Genomic DNA, 15,417 nt, shown 5'->3' with positions numbered 1-15,417 from the left:
GGTTGGAGGAGCTGCAGATAGTGAAGAGGATTGTCAAAGGTTACAACGGGATATAGATCGGTTGGAGACTTGGGCGGAGAAATGGCAGATGGATTTTAATCCGGACAAATGCGAGGTAATGCATTTTTGAAGGTCTAATACAGACAGGAATTATACAGTAAATGGCAGAACCCTTAAGTGCATCGACTGGCAGAGGGATCTGGGTGTACAGGTCCACAGGTCACTGAAAGTGGCAACGCAGGTGGATAAGGTAGTCAGGAAGGCATATGGCATGCTTGCCTTCAATGGCAGGGGTATTGAGTATAAAAGCTGGGAAGTCATGCTGCAGCTGTATAGAACCTTGATTAGGCCACACTTGGAATATTGCATGCAATTCTGGTCGCCACATTACCAGAAGGATATGGAGGCGTTGGGGAGGGTGCAGAGGAGGTTTACCAAGATGCTGCCTGGTCTGGAGGTTATTAGTTATGAGGAGAGGTTGGAGAAACTCGGATTGTTCTCACTAGAGCGACGGAGATTGAGGGGCGACTTGATAGAAGTTTACAAAATTATGAGTGGCATGGACAGAGTAGATAGTCAGAAGCTTTTTCCCAGGGTGGAAGAGTCAATTACTAGGGGTACATAGATTAAAGGTGAGAGGAGAAAACTTTAGAGGAGATGTGCGGGGTAAGATTTTTACGCAGAGGGTAGTGAGTGTCTGGAATTTGCTGCCAGAGGGGGTGGTGGAAGCAGGTACGATAGTGGTGTTCAAGAGGCAGCTTGACAAATACATGAATAGGATGGGAATAGAGGGATACGGACCCCGGAAGTGCAAAATATTTTAGTTGACGGGCCATATGATCGGCGCAGGCTTGGAGGGCCGAAGGGCCTGTTCCTGTGCTGTACTTTTCTTTGTTCTTTGTTCTATAAACGGAATCAAACCCATTCCCATAGTTTCTTCTTTCCGTTCGTCTGTGTGATTGTCAATGTGGTTCAGTTCCCCAAAGGAAAGGACACATTTTTAACAGAACAAACTTTATTCACGTTAGTTGTGCATCTTCAGATCAAAAATTATCAGGGTGAAAGGTACAAAAAGAGTCTGTCTCCTTCTCTGTGTGCCCCATTGCAACAACAGCTTATATTTAGATAGCGCCTTTAACGTAATTCAACCGCCAAAGATAGTTCACAGGATCATTATATAACAGAGTCTGACACTGACACACATAAGGAGATGTTAGGCCACGTGACCAAAAGCTTGGTCGGAGAGGTAGGTTTTAAGAAGGGTCTAAAAGGAGGAAAGTGAGATCGTGGCGGAGAGGTTTAGGGAGGGAATTCCAGAGATTGGGGCCTCGGTAACTGAAACCACGGTCACCAATGGTGGAGCTATTCTGTTTGGGAATGTACAAGAGGCCAGAATTAGAGGAACACAGATATCTCAGAGACTTGTGGGGTTAGAGGACATCACAGAGATTGGGAGAGGCGAGAACAAGGAGGGATTTGAAAACAAGGTTAAGAAATTTTGAAGTAGATACATTCTTTGAACGGGAGCTAATGTAAGTCAGCGGGTAGAGGGTGATAGGAGAATGGGACTTCCTGTGAGTGAAGACACAGGCAGCAGTTTTGGATGACCTCAATTTGCGGGCGGGAGAATGTCCACTTACATTCCAGAACTGACATTCTGCTGGATCAGCACTGCCCTGTTTCCAAGACCAATATTGATCCTTTATAAGGTGCGGTTCCCAGAACTACACACAGTCCTCCAGGTGTGATCTAACCAGGCCTTTGTTCAGCTGTAGCAAACCTTTCCCTCTTTTCTATAACAGCGTCTGTAACAGCTTGTACAGCAAGAGGAATCGATTGTATAAATCGACTGAGAAAAATGAGGAAATGTTTGGTCAGAATAAACTTCTTTCAAATATTCAATAGGAAATCAATTGCTTAAATAAATATTCATCTTTATTTCGAAGACAACATGTGAATCCCCAGTTCAACTCTCCATGCCATTGGGTCAGGGTAACTTTGTTAATGTTCACACACTGAGCGTGGACACTGCAGAAGCTCCTGCACCTCTTCCAATATTGTTTTTCTTAACTCAGAGTTTTCATAAGGGAATTGGGCGATTATTTGAAATGGGAAAAAAAACTGCAGGGTTATGAAGGAAGAGAATGATATTGGAACTAAGTTGATAGCTCTTTGAAGAAAGCGCACACCCGATGGGTCGAATGCCCACCTAATGAGCTGTGTCAGTTTACAATTAGATTAATTTCTCTGCAGCTTTCCAAAGTGTCACACCCCAGTTCTATTCCGGTAAACAGGATCTTGCAGCGCAGTGGGTCTACACAGTTTGAAATTCTATACAAGTCCCTTTGGCTTTTTCTTGCACATTGTTTCTGTAGTGTAGCGATGTCAACATACCATAAGTTAACAAATAAACAAGTAGTGTTTATCACATTCACTTCAGATGCGCAAGGTCACCGGTTCGAAAGCTGGCAAAAATATTTTGAAAACTGAATCATCTAATTGTGAGAAGTTGTACAATTCCTGTTTCTTGCTAAACAATAGCCGAATACATTATCTCACAGCCATGTGACATTGGCACTTCACCAGGCTTTGAATGATTTTCTCCAAAAGGCACGGTAATGAGAAAGAGACAAAAAATGAGACGAATTACAGTAAGATAGTTTGTGCATGTGTGAAGTGTTGAATGACCTGCTGATGTGCTCTGTCATTTTATGATTCCAATGTCAGATCAATTTCTCTGCCGCATGGCTATGTTTTTCAGCCGAATTGTACTTCCATAAAACAGGGTTTGGAAGTGCAGTAAGGCTGCACAGTTTGATATTTTAAGTCGGTCCCTGTGGTTCTGCCCATTGTTTCTGTAGTTACCAATTGGTTATCACATACATGCAAAGGTCCCCTGTCTGGAAATGGGTAGAAACATTATTGAAATTTACACATTCAAGTGTAAGAGAAAGTTCCATAATTCACATTTGTTGTTGAATATTAACTGAATATAGTATCTCGCTGCTACAGTAAATTTGCCCTTCGCAAAGCTGTAAAAAGCATTCTCAAAACGAGGAAGGGTGAAACTGACTAGGCACAAAAAACTAGCAGTTCCTTTCATCAACAACAGAAATTAATGAGTTTACAAATACAAATTCACAGTTACTTACTGACTGAAAGATGACTACCAGTGTGATCCAAAGACTAGCTTCATCGTAAAGACAGACGCAATTGATACTGTGATTGAACACGAGACATTGGGAGAGATGGTCCAAAATTAGTTTGTATCGCACTTCATCATGGTTCTTAATTCTTTCATGAGCATCGTTGGCCAGCATTTTTGCACATCCCCAAATCCCCTTGAGCTGTGTAACTTGTTAAACCATTTCAAAGGTTAGTTGAGAATCAACCACATCACTGTGGGTCTGGTGTCACATGCAAGTCAGACCAGGTAAGGACGACCGATTGAATTCCCTAAAGGACTGGTGAATCACATGGGTTTATATGGCAATATCAGTGATAGTTTCATGGTCATCATGACTGAGAAAATACTGAGGACATGTCTGATCAGAATAAACACCTTTTGTAAGTTCACCATGAAATGATTTGCATAAATAACTTATGTTAATATCGAAAACTGCGGAAAGAACCCTACTCCAACTCTTAATTTCATTGTGTAAAGGAAATGTTCATTAAGGCAAACTTCATGGATTCTACAGAAACTACTTCTTTGAAAAGGAATTTGGCAATGGTTGAAAGGGAGAAAATTCTGATAAATGGAAAGAGAGAAGGAAATTGGGACTAATTGGCAAGATCTTTGTAAAAAAAAACTGATATAAATATAATTGGTGGAAGGACTTCTTACTGCGCTGTGCCACTTGACGATGACATTGTTGATCAGTCTGTCTCCAGCATTCCTAATGAGAACAGCCGAATTCCATTTCTTCAAAACAAAGACCCAAAGTACTGCAGCATGACGTCACCTTTTAACATTCCAGACAGCTCCATTGGGATCCAGGCAGGGAAATGTTCCTGTAGCGTTGTAGTTACCCTGCTCATTTCGCATGTGTAAGTTATTCCATTCGATGCTGGGGGAAACATTATCACCCAACTGTGTGGAAAAGTTGCATCGCTCCTATTCCTGTTTGTTGTTGAATATGAACTGAATGCTGGATCTTGCAGCCACATTAGATTCGCTCTTCACCATTTCTGAAGATAACATTCAGCAAAATAAGATGTTTCCGCTGGCAGTGGGTGATTGGAGAGTGCGTGGCTGGAATATTGTTACCTTTTCCTGTCTCACTCACCGTGGAGCTGAGAAAGAGCGATTAATTGATGGGCTTGTTTCAATCCAATAGCCTCGTTGATCTGTATTGATTTAGATGGGGGTTCATGATCGTCCATATTCTTTGTTATATCCGAAATGAATATCCATAAACAAAGCTTCGTGTGGGAGCTCAGTGGGCGACAGGTGAGTTTTCAACGTGGGGGGGTTTTCTTGTGGTTTCAGGGTCCCAGAACAAGCCAGAGAATTAATGAGTAATGATGGGGGGGAAAATGGCTATAACTTAGCTTCTGGGTGGTTTCGAACCACCAACCTTTTAGCTCACAGCCGAACAGGCTGACCAATTGCGCCACAGAGACTTAAGGAAAACGCCTGCACGCTGTAGGATATCCTAAAGCAATGGCTCAGCGAGTGAAAGCTTCAGATTGCCGCTACCCGAATGATAATTATCCTCTCAGTTTTACTCTTCCCAAATAAAGGGTGAGACATTCATTGTGGATACATGGAAACAGTCTGATCCCACCCACTGCAGACACATCCATGTCACTGGGAACCAGATCCCCTACAACTGGTGCCGTCTCCCTTCGAGCCTTTTGGTGCCTTGTCTGTTACCAAGTATTCCGCTTGTCCCAAAACCAATAATTCTAAAGGAGTTTCTCTGTTTCACAGGGAGTGGTTAGCATCTGGATTGCACCACCTGAGAGTGTGAGGGAGGCAGATTCAATCGCGGATTTCAACAGAGAATTGTACAGAAAATGCAGATCTCCGGGGAAAAGGTGGGGGAGTGGGACCAGGTGAGTTAGTTTCCAGAAGAGTAAGAGGCCTCCCTTTTCAGACGGAGATGAGCAGATTTTCTTATTCTCTCAGAGGTCGTTAGTCTGTGGAATTATTTTCCCCAGAAAGCAGTGGAGGCTGGGTCATTGAATTTATTCAAGGCAGAATTAGACAGATTTTTGATACACAAGTGGGTCAAGAGTTATGGGGGTGAGGTGGGGACAGACAGCAAAGAGGAGTTGAGACCACAGCCTGATCAGCCATGATCTTATTGGATGGTGAAGCAGGCTCAAAGGACTGAATGGCCAACTCCTGTCCCTGAGTCCTTTGTTCCTATGAGTCGGGCCGAATGGCCTCTATCTGTGGTGTAGCCTTGGCTCTGATTCTCTGACACTATGAGGTGCTTGAGGGGAAAAATGGTCTATTTCTGCTCCTATTTGTTATGTTCTAATTCAGAGCCGACACCACCCAAGGCAATGGTTGGTCTACTGTTGATGGTGGCAGCGTGGCTCCACGTTTTAACGAGATTGGCTTGGGTTTCGTTGTTTTCATGGGTTCGAATCCTCAAGCCATCAACGTTTCAGCTGTTTTGTTCTTTCAGTCACTTCACCTGAGCCCGGGCTTGTGGTTGTTGCCGTATTAAGATGTCCCTCCTGGCAGGATGAACCAGGAGAGATAGTAGGAATTGCAGGGTGACTGGGAATGTGTGGGGCCGAATGTCCTCTCTCTCTGTTAAACCTGTCTATGATTTTATATGAAAAAGGTTAAAATCGATATAAGGTCTGTAATCATGGCTGAGTGGTGAAGACAATGGATTTAAAATCCATTGCGCTCTCCCCATGAAGGCTTGAATCCTGCCGACCTCGCTGCTCCTTCCTTTAGGTGCCTCCAGATTAAAATTAATTATTGGGGAAATGGAATAAAAACCTTCCAACCACTCTCGGGTGGTTCTCCTGCTTCCCTTCCTCGTTTCTTCATTTCCGTTCATCTGCAAGCATTCACCATAATCTCTGTCTGAAATAGAACAATAATTAGACCTGTTGGTGACATCCTTGTTTTCTGGGTGTTTGTTTCTCCTCAGGCCTCTGTCACTCTCGGTGTATATGTTTGTGTGTGTTCCTCTGTGTGTGTCGATGTGGTTCAGTTCCCCAAGGGGGTGAACACATTTTTAACCATCACAAACTTTATTCACTTTAGTTGTGCAACTTCATATTAAAATGTTACAGAGAAAAATATCAGGATGAAAGATGCAAGAGGAGTTTGTCTCTTTCTATGTATGCACTACAACAACAACTTAAAAAGCACCTTTAACCTAATGAAACGTCACAAAGCGTTCCCCAGGATCATTATAGAACAAAGTGTGACACCAAGTCACATATTCAGTCAGGTGACTAAAAGCTCGGTCAAAGGGGGAGGCTTTAAGAACTGTCTTGAAGGGGGAAAGTATCGATTTCATGTTCCAGCTAACAGCAATGGTTCTTCTCATTGGTGAAGAAGTCACTTGTGTTCAACCCAAACAGATCATTTGGCAGGAGAAAGTTGTCTCTGGTGAAAGAGATCTAAAATGAAAAAAAAATGTCAAAAGTAGCTCCATAATCCAAATTTCAAGCCTTATTGGTAGTTCCTCTGGTGTCCCGTGACTCGGATTTACAGCTTTCATTGGGCCCACAGTGGTTAGGCTGGAGGGTTTTAGAAGTTGTAAATTGAACATGAGCAGCTTGTCGGACTATTTCACCTCATTGTCGATGTCATGTTCCAGCTCACAGCAAATGTTCTTGTTGGCTGAAGAATTGGTTTGTGTTAAGTCTAAATATGCAGTTTTGTGGTAAAGGAGGTCTGAAGTATTTTTTTAAATGGTAAAAGCAGCGTAGATAAGCCACTCCGGAAGAAAACTTGACAGCTTTCCTGGTGGTCCAATGGTTGGGATTCGGTGCTTTTAGCGCCTCAGGTGGGGTTTGGTTCTCGGTCAAGGAATGAAAATTTATTGATTTTGTGAAATGTTTAAAAACGAGTGTTGCGAACTTATTGATTGAAAACATTTAACAGCTGCACCAGAGTCAGTGGAGGGGGAGTTGAATTTTTGCCTCAGAGCTCAAAATGTCACATTGGGAACAGTACGAGAACAAACACAGACGTGGAGTGAAGAAATGAAAGAAAGACAAGAGAAGGGCTGGTTGCAGTGCAGTTTACATAGTGATGTTGGTGCGAGGAAAAATATGGGTTGGAGAAGGATATACTTTGCTGCCTCCTGTTTGCACTGGCACAAATATTACTCCTGATCGATCAAACAATCAGAACTGCTTTTTAAAAGCAGTACACAGGGCCTAAAGACCTCCTTCTATGTTGTAACTTTGTATAATTTTATGTTTTCCAACACCACGGCTGCTTTCACAATAATTCTGCCATTTTATAGTCCAGACCAGCGAGATGTAATATCTTACCTTGTATTCGGCTCTTTTGAAACCAAAACACGGAGCAAATTCAATGAGTTTCCTTGTCACTTCCAGCACGAGATTTGTCACAAGACTAATTTAGCGACACATTAATGGTGCCAATCCTTCACTGGAGCTCACCGCGTCCAAAGAGCACTGTTACCATCATCCTGTATGTACCTTCTTGCAGGACATCTGCTGATCAATATAGGCTTATCACAGCTCTGCTTTCTTCACATTGAAACGCAGTGTGAAAATATGAACAATTTGAAAGCTGAACAACCTACACAAGACTGGAAGGAGAGTGTGACTGTCGGTAATGGGCACTGTGCACATTCCTGTAATCAGCATCTAGGAGAAGATGAGATCCTGATGTCTTTTTACTCTATGGTCTGCAAACCTATCTTATTGTGTCTTACATTCCCATGTACTGACTGTCTCTGCATCAAGCAGCTAATTGACCCGGGAGCTGAAAGGACAGATGGAGCTGGACGAGAGGCAGGGACAGAAGCAGAAAGAGATACAACATGAAATTGCTTTGAATTTTATATGCATCGGTTGCTTTTAGTGGTTAATGTCTGCCTTGTAAGTTTCACAGCTGCCGCAGGGATTCGGTTGGTGTTTTCCCTTAAAAGCAGCAAGATTTTAAAAAATGCCACAGCGCCCAAAGTGGGGCTCGAACCCACAACCCTGAGATTAAGAGTCTCATGCTCTACCAACTGAGCTAGCCGGGCATGCGGAAGAAAAAGCTCCATATGCCAACATACATGTAAACAACTGTTGCTTTCCACCTGGAGCTTCAGCTTGTTCTGAATTTCAAAGTGTAGAAGGTGATCGACCAGCAAAAGCCCCAAGGTTGCAATGCATTCCTCTCAATCATCAATAACATCGTTCACATCTTCCACTTCTTAGCTGCACCTCCTTCCAAACATTGCAAATTCCTCTTACATCTTTCATCCTGATATTTTTCCCTGTAACATTTTAAGATGAAGCTGCACAACCATTGTGAATAAGGTTTATGCTGGTAAAAATGGGCTCACCCCCTCGGGAACTGAAGCACATTGACACACACGGAGGAACACAAACAGACATATTCACCGAGTGTGGCAGAGGGCAAGGGATTGTTTCTAAGGAGAGACAAACACCCAGACAGCAAGCATGACAATAACATTTTTTTGCCAGTTCCAACTGCAAGTTTCGTGAATGAACAGAAATAGGAAAACTCCCGAGTGTTTGGATGGATTTTATTCAATTTAACCGATAATTAACTCTGTAGACACAGTTAAAACCAGGCATAGTAAAAAACGGGAAAGAGCAATGTATTTGGACTCAATGGCTTTAACCACTCGGCGATGACGACTGGCCTTATGGTATACAAGCATAGATGGGGAAAGCAGAGGAGGAGGACATGCGGCCTCTGGTGGCCGATGGAAGAGGAATTCAGCGACTTTGACAACCCGCCTTTTCTCCACAGCAATTTATTCTTGTATTGTCTCTCCTCGCTCTTCCTGTTTAAGTGAAACACTGCACACGCCTGCTTCAACTTTAGGCTGGCACTTCTTCGATTAATGGGAGTTCTGAAAGTGCAATTTTGGCCAATGTAAGCTTCAAACCGATCCCTCTACAGAAAGTAGAAGTACAATCTAGCACCTTAGACTGCTCGGCCACACTATCAAGCTCAGGCTGTTACTCCCCATCGCCTTGGCTGGTATTGATACTGAAATAGAACAGAAGCAAAGCAGCAACAATACATCATAAGGCCCCACAAGCCTCCTCGGTCACTTTATAAGATTATGGCGGATCTCCAGCCCCAACAGCAATTTGCCACCCAATTCCGATGGCCCTTCATTCCCTTCGAGCCTAAAAACCACGAGAATTTTTGGATAAAAACAAAATGCTGTGGATGCTGAAAATATGACATAAACACAGAAAATTCTGGAAAAACTCAGCTGGTCTCGCAGCTCCTGTGGAGAAAGAAACTGAGTTAATGATTCGAGTCCGTATGGCTTCAGAGCGAAAGTGGATTTTAGGATGCTTTTCCTCCCATTGACCCGATAGATCTGTAGACACCTGGTTGAAATCAGCAATAATGAGAACCACAGTCGGTAAGATTTGACTGTCCCTGGGGAAACCCCAACTGATTATGAAACCATTCATTTAACCACTCGGCCATGAAACTGACCAAGGGCCCACTGCTTTCCACTCTATCATCAATAACATTATTCACAGTTTTCGCTTCTCAGCTGCATCTCCTTCCAAACACTGTGATCCATTTTCCTCAGGATCTGTTCCTGGATTTAATATTTAGCTGCTTTGTGACCTCATTTTGAAATCAGATTCGCTTCAGTATCCAACACAAATTGAATTGCAAACCTGTTGGATAAACAATGGAAAACAAGTCACTCGGTAACACTAATCCTATGGTGCTCATTCTCAGATTCACAACAGTCAGCTTTTCAATAAAAAGAAGGAATTTTACAATGAAAAGATTTAGAAAGTTGGTCTGACTTTTATTTGTGGCTCACTCACTTGGGTATTCTGTAAATGCTGCTCGGAGGCTTAGTGATCGGGATATAATCTACCTGTGTTTTCCTGAGCCTGTGCTCGGTATATTGGGAGGTTTGGCCCTGGTTGGAGTATCTTGTGTCCCAGTAATGGGCAGTAACCCGCTGATTGAAGCTGCAGTCGCTGCTTTCTGCTGGCAGCGGGCGATTGGAAAGTGCAGGGCCGGAATATTGCTGCTTTTCTGCTTTTCCCTGTTTCCCTCACTGTGGAGCTGAGGAAGAGAATTATTGATGGGTTTGTTTGAATCTATTAACTTCATAGATTGCAAATGACGTAGGTACATGGTAGGTCTAAATGTTTTCTCATTATGTTTGAATTGAATATTCATGATAAAACATGTCAGTTTGGGAATCCATTGCGTAAAAGTTGAGTTGGCAACGTTTGGCGAACATTTACCTGCAGCTAAAGTGCCCATTGTCACCCCAGAACTGTGTGGGAATGAATGATGATGGGGAGAAAACATCAAAGACTTCGTTCCTGATGGTCTTAAACTACTAACCTTCCGGTTTCCTACCAAATGCCTACCAATCATACAACAGAGACTCACACAAGCAAAACCTGCAAGATATCTTAAACTGAGGCAGCGAGTTAAAGCTTCAAATTGCCAACACTGAAATGACAATTGTTCTCTATCAGTTTCACTCTTCTCAAAGAACAGGTGAGACATTGATTGTTGAAACATGGAAACAGTCTGATCCCACCCACTGCAGACACATCCATGTCATACAGCTGGGTCTCCCTTCGAGTTTTTTGGTGCCTTGCCTGTTATTGGTTTTCATTCCTGTTCTGCCAGATTTGTGCACAGATGTAGTGCAGTTGTGTTGAAAGGTTACAGACTTGAAAAAAAAAAATATGTTTTTCTCGCCACAGATGCTATCAGATCTGCTTAGAATTCCAGAATTTTCTGGTTTCTTTCATTTCAGAAAGCCAACATCTGCAGCATTTTGATTTTCATTAACTAATTAGTGCAAAGAATGTGGAACCCATGACGAGAAGAGTTTGAGACCCACAAGCTGAAAATGGAACTCAATTGCCCCAGTACTGACACAGCAACACAGTCGCGCCAGTGTGAGACCATCCAGATACTTTATGTGTGCAAAGGAATTTATTTAGTTTGCAAAGCAGTAAACACACCAACTTTAAAATTCAAAGGATTTAATCCACAGTCACAGCATTCCTACTGGCAAGACACGGTTTAAATGTTCCATGTATCGTGAAAAATACCCCATCTGCTGAGACTCCATTGAGTTCAGATCTAAGTACAGGGGTTTGTTCTGCTGTTCATTACATCCAGGAGAGAATTATGGCGGATACGGAGCATTTTAATTGCTGTATCAATTGATTCGACAATTTTATATCCTGGCCCCTATGACACCCATCATATTCTGATGACTGAACTTGGGTTTCGATTTTACAATTTTACGGTTCAATGGAGGAGCAGACACCCAGCATTCGCTGCGGGACAGAATGTGCCCTATCCTCATTACAGCAGCAACTCCGCACGTGCGAATTGCGATGTGTGCTTGGAGCATGTGTATTGCTGTCTCTTTCATGAGCATGCGCAGTGCTGGTCAGTGACTAAAGCTGCCCGGAGCGGGTGAGAGAATGTCGAGTGGAGCAAACTAACAGAGTTAGTGAGTGTGTGAGGAGGAATGGAGCAAGCGGAGTGGGCAGGGAGGCTTCATAAAGACACAGTGCAGGCCGCAGACCCCAAATAACAAGGTACCAGTCTTGTGTTTGCAGAGAACGGGCCGAAAAAGTCTGGATTTCTCCCTTCGCCAGGCCCGGGGTAACGGCCGCCATCTTTATAGGGGGCAATGTGCAGCAGGGCGCATGCGCGGTCATCCTGGTCCAGGTAGCAGGAGGAAAGAATGTTGTGAAATTCTATCCTGAACTGACAGGGATGGATTTTGGAAACTCCTTTTACAGGGGGTTAGAAGGGGAGGATTTATACACAGCAAACTCAAACCAAGAGAAACGTTTGTCTCTTCTCAATTTCTATCCTGCACTGACAGTGATGGATTTTGTAAATTCCATTTACAGGATACCAGAAGATGAGGTTTTGCAGATTGGAAATTCAAATCAATCATCACATCAGAGTCTGCAAGAATCACTTCATTCATCCGGACCTGGATATTATCGGTCTCTGAGTATAAGCAGTGACTTCCAGGTCATCGCTCACTGTGTGAACTTTTTTCCTCATATCCCCCTTGTAGATCTTCACAAAATCTTTAAACTGTCTCCCGTAACCCTTTTACGATCAGTTAACGAAAATAGTTTTTCTTTATCTACCTCATATAAACCTCAGGACCCTTCCATCCTTCATAATGTGTGGTGATCACTGGTTTGTACAGACCCAGATGTTCTGTGTCCATGTGTGTGACATCATCACAAATCGACAATTACACGGTGACATCACCCCGCTCCCTGGGTATTTCCTCAACTGGGAGATTTTTCTCTGATTCCAGTGCTTCTGATGTCTTTCCAGCTGCAGGCTCTAGCAGGAGATTTTAAAATTGAAAACTGAAATTGTTTAAGAGGTGAGTATTTTTCACCATTCAGCTACAACTTTTAGTTTAGGTTTTAGTTCTCCGCTCTGTATCTGTGAGGGGTTCCATGGCTCTGGAGTGGTGTGACTCCTTTACTGTGGATCAGAACCCATGTCCATCCATTGCTCTGTTTCACCTCTGTTCTCTCAGATCACCTCTCTGCCATTGTCTAACTCCCTCTATCCCTAATACTGGGTGCATTTTAGCTCTGTTTAGGGTTTTACTGCTACTTCTACCAACTGTGTCTCAATGAGGTTTCCTCCGCTGTCCATCCCCCGACCACGTGCTGCTGTCTTACCAGCTTTATCTTCCCACAGTATCTTTCATAGTCAGGAATTGTCTTTTCTGTGCTATGGTCCATTTCTCTTCCACTTCTGAGCTTAAGTTAACCATCAAATTCTGCAGCATGTTTATTCCCTGTAATTCATTCTGCACACCCTGAAACATTAACTTTGTTTCTCTCTCCACAGATGCTACAATATCTTGCCAATCCCCAGTTGCCTGTGGGGAAGATGATGTTTCACCTTCTTGAACCGCTGCAGTCCATGTGGTGAAGGTGCTCCCACAATGCTGTTAGGTAATGAGTTACAGGTTATTCACCCAGTGATGATGAAGGAACAGTGATATATGTTCCAAATCAACAACAACAATTTGTGTTTATATCGCACATTTAATGCTATACAGTTTTCTGCGATATTTCACGGAGATGTTGCAAAACAAGGTTTGACCCTGAGCCACATGAGGAGATGTTCGGGCAGGTGGCCAATAATTTGGTCAGAGAGGTCGGTTTGAAGGAGCATCTTAAAGGATGAAAATGAAGTAGAGAGGCGGAGAGGTTTAGGGAGGGAATTCCAGGGCTTGGGCCTTGGAATATGACAGAATGGCAATCAGGGATAGAGTGATTAAAATCAGGAATCCTCAGGAATTCGGAATTCGAGGAGCGTGGATATCTCGGGGGGTTGTGAGGCTGGAGGAGGTTACAGAGATAGGAATGATCACAACTGTGGGGGAAAACAAGGATGAGAACGTGAAAATTTAGGTGCTTCTTAAATGGGTGCCTTCAAATCATTTCTCTAGTTTGTGAATGGTTGTGGGCCAAGCACTGATCCTTGGGATACCCCACAAGTAACAGCCTGTCATCCTGAGAATGACCTGTTTATTCCTACTCTCTGTTTCCTGTCTGTTCACCAATTCTCAATCTATAGCAGTATATTACCCCAATCCCATGTGCTTGAATTCTGTTTACTGACATCCTGTGCTTTGTTCACTAACCTCCTCCATCTGCCTCTCCCACTCCCTTCTCTCTTTTTCTCTCTCTCTCTCTGTCACATAGAATTCTCTAGCCCAGCGAGTTGTTCATGCTCCATCATTGAATATATTTCTGGCTGAGATGGAGAGATTTTTGGTTTCCCAGGGAGCTGAGGGATATGGGGAGTGGGTGGGAAAGTGGAGTTGAAGCCCAAGATCAGCCACGATCGTATTGAATGGTGGAGCAGGCTCGATGGGGTGTTAGGTCTTCTCTTGTTCTTATTTCTTTAGTTCTTATAGAGGCCAGAGTCTTATGTAGCCCAGACCGGGTGGCAGGTTCCCTTCCCTGAAGGACATTAGTGAACCAGTTGGGTTTTTACGACAATCCCACAGTTTTCATGGTCACTTTTTCCTCGTGCCGGCCCCACAAATTCCCAGATTCATTCAGCTCAATTTCACAACCTGCCTTTGTGTTTTTGTGGGTTCTCTCTCACTCCCTTTTTCTGTTTTAAATCAATTTCACAGGGTGTTAGAAAGAGAGGATTTGCAGTCGGGCAACTGAAACCAAACATCACATCAGGAACTGACAGAGTCGCCCAATTTATCGTAGCCTGAATATCATCGGATTTTGAACATGGAAGGAAAAAGCACCGTTCACAGTGGGGAGAAACCATACACGTGTTTGTGTGGACGAGGCTTCAGCCGATCATCTGGCCTGTCGAGACACAAGCACAGTCACAGCGGGGAGATTCCGTGGAAATGTGGGGTGTATGGGAAGGGATTCAGAACCCCATCTGAGCTGGAAACTTATCGGCGCTGTCAGACTGGGGAGAGACCGTTCACCTGCTCCAAGTGTGGGAAGGGATTCACTCATTCATCCAAACTCCTGAAACACCAGCAAGTTCACACTGGGGAGAGACCTTTTAAATGCCCAGACTGTGGGAAGTGCTGTAAAATCTGCTGGGATCTGATGTCCCATCAGCGTGTTCACACTGACGAGAGGCCATTCAGCTGCTCTCAGTGTGGGACTGGGTTCAGGTGTCATCTCAACTCACTGCACACCAGCGCACTCACACTGGGGAGAGGCTGTTCACCTGCCCTCAGTGTGGGGCGAGATTCACTGATTCTTCCACCCTGCTGACACACCAGCAAGTTCATGAGTAACGACAGTAATGGGATTTTGCTGTTCATCACATCCAGGACTGAACTGTGTTCAGACAGGTTTGTTTCTGCTGATGTTAGTAAACCCCAACTCGGTTATAAGCCTTAATCACCTGGCTAAAAATCAAATCAATCAGCTTTGTGTTGAATGCACACTTTCTTGAGTCTTTCTAATATCTCTAATACAAGTTAGTTCCTTTTGAAGGGCTCCCCCTCTCCCCTGTCTCCTCCATCCTCACCTCCAACAACAAGTGTGAGGAGCTCATGGAGCTTCTTTGTCACTAAGATTGAGACAATCCGATCAGCTGCCTCTGCTGCTTCCCTCCCTTCCACTAGCCCACCAGGACAAACTGTCTCTAAAGCCTCCCCTTGTCTGAGCCCTGAACCCACATCTTTCTCCAGTTTCTCTCCCATCTCCCCT

General features: G+C 43.7%; 1 non-coding gene across 1 annotated transcript; it reads right to left on the bottom strand.

The window, feature by feature from the left end:
- Window positions 1-8,134: 8,134 nt before the first annotated feature.
- Window positions 8,135-8,207, bottom strand: trnak-cuu (transfer RNA lysine (anticodon CUU)). The gene has a single exon. It is a non-coding gene; the product is annotated as a tRNA-Lys (tRNA).
- Between the last annotated feature and the right edge of the window lie 7,210 nt (window positions 8,208-15,417).

The sequence above is a fragment of the Cetorhinus maximus genome, unplaced genomic scaffold, assembly GCF_964194155.1.
Source record: "Cetorhinus maximus unplaced genomic scaffold, sCetMax3.hap1.1 HAP1_SCAFFOLD_745, whole genome shotgun sequence".
NCBI classification, from domain to species: Eukaryota; Metazoa; Chordata; class Chondrichthyes; order Lamniformes; family Cetorhinidae; genus Cetorhinus; species Cetorhinus maximus.
Note: the sequence above shows the minus strand (reverse complement) of the source record. Positions and strands in the feature narration are given on the sequence as shown.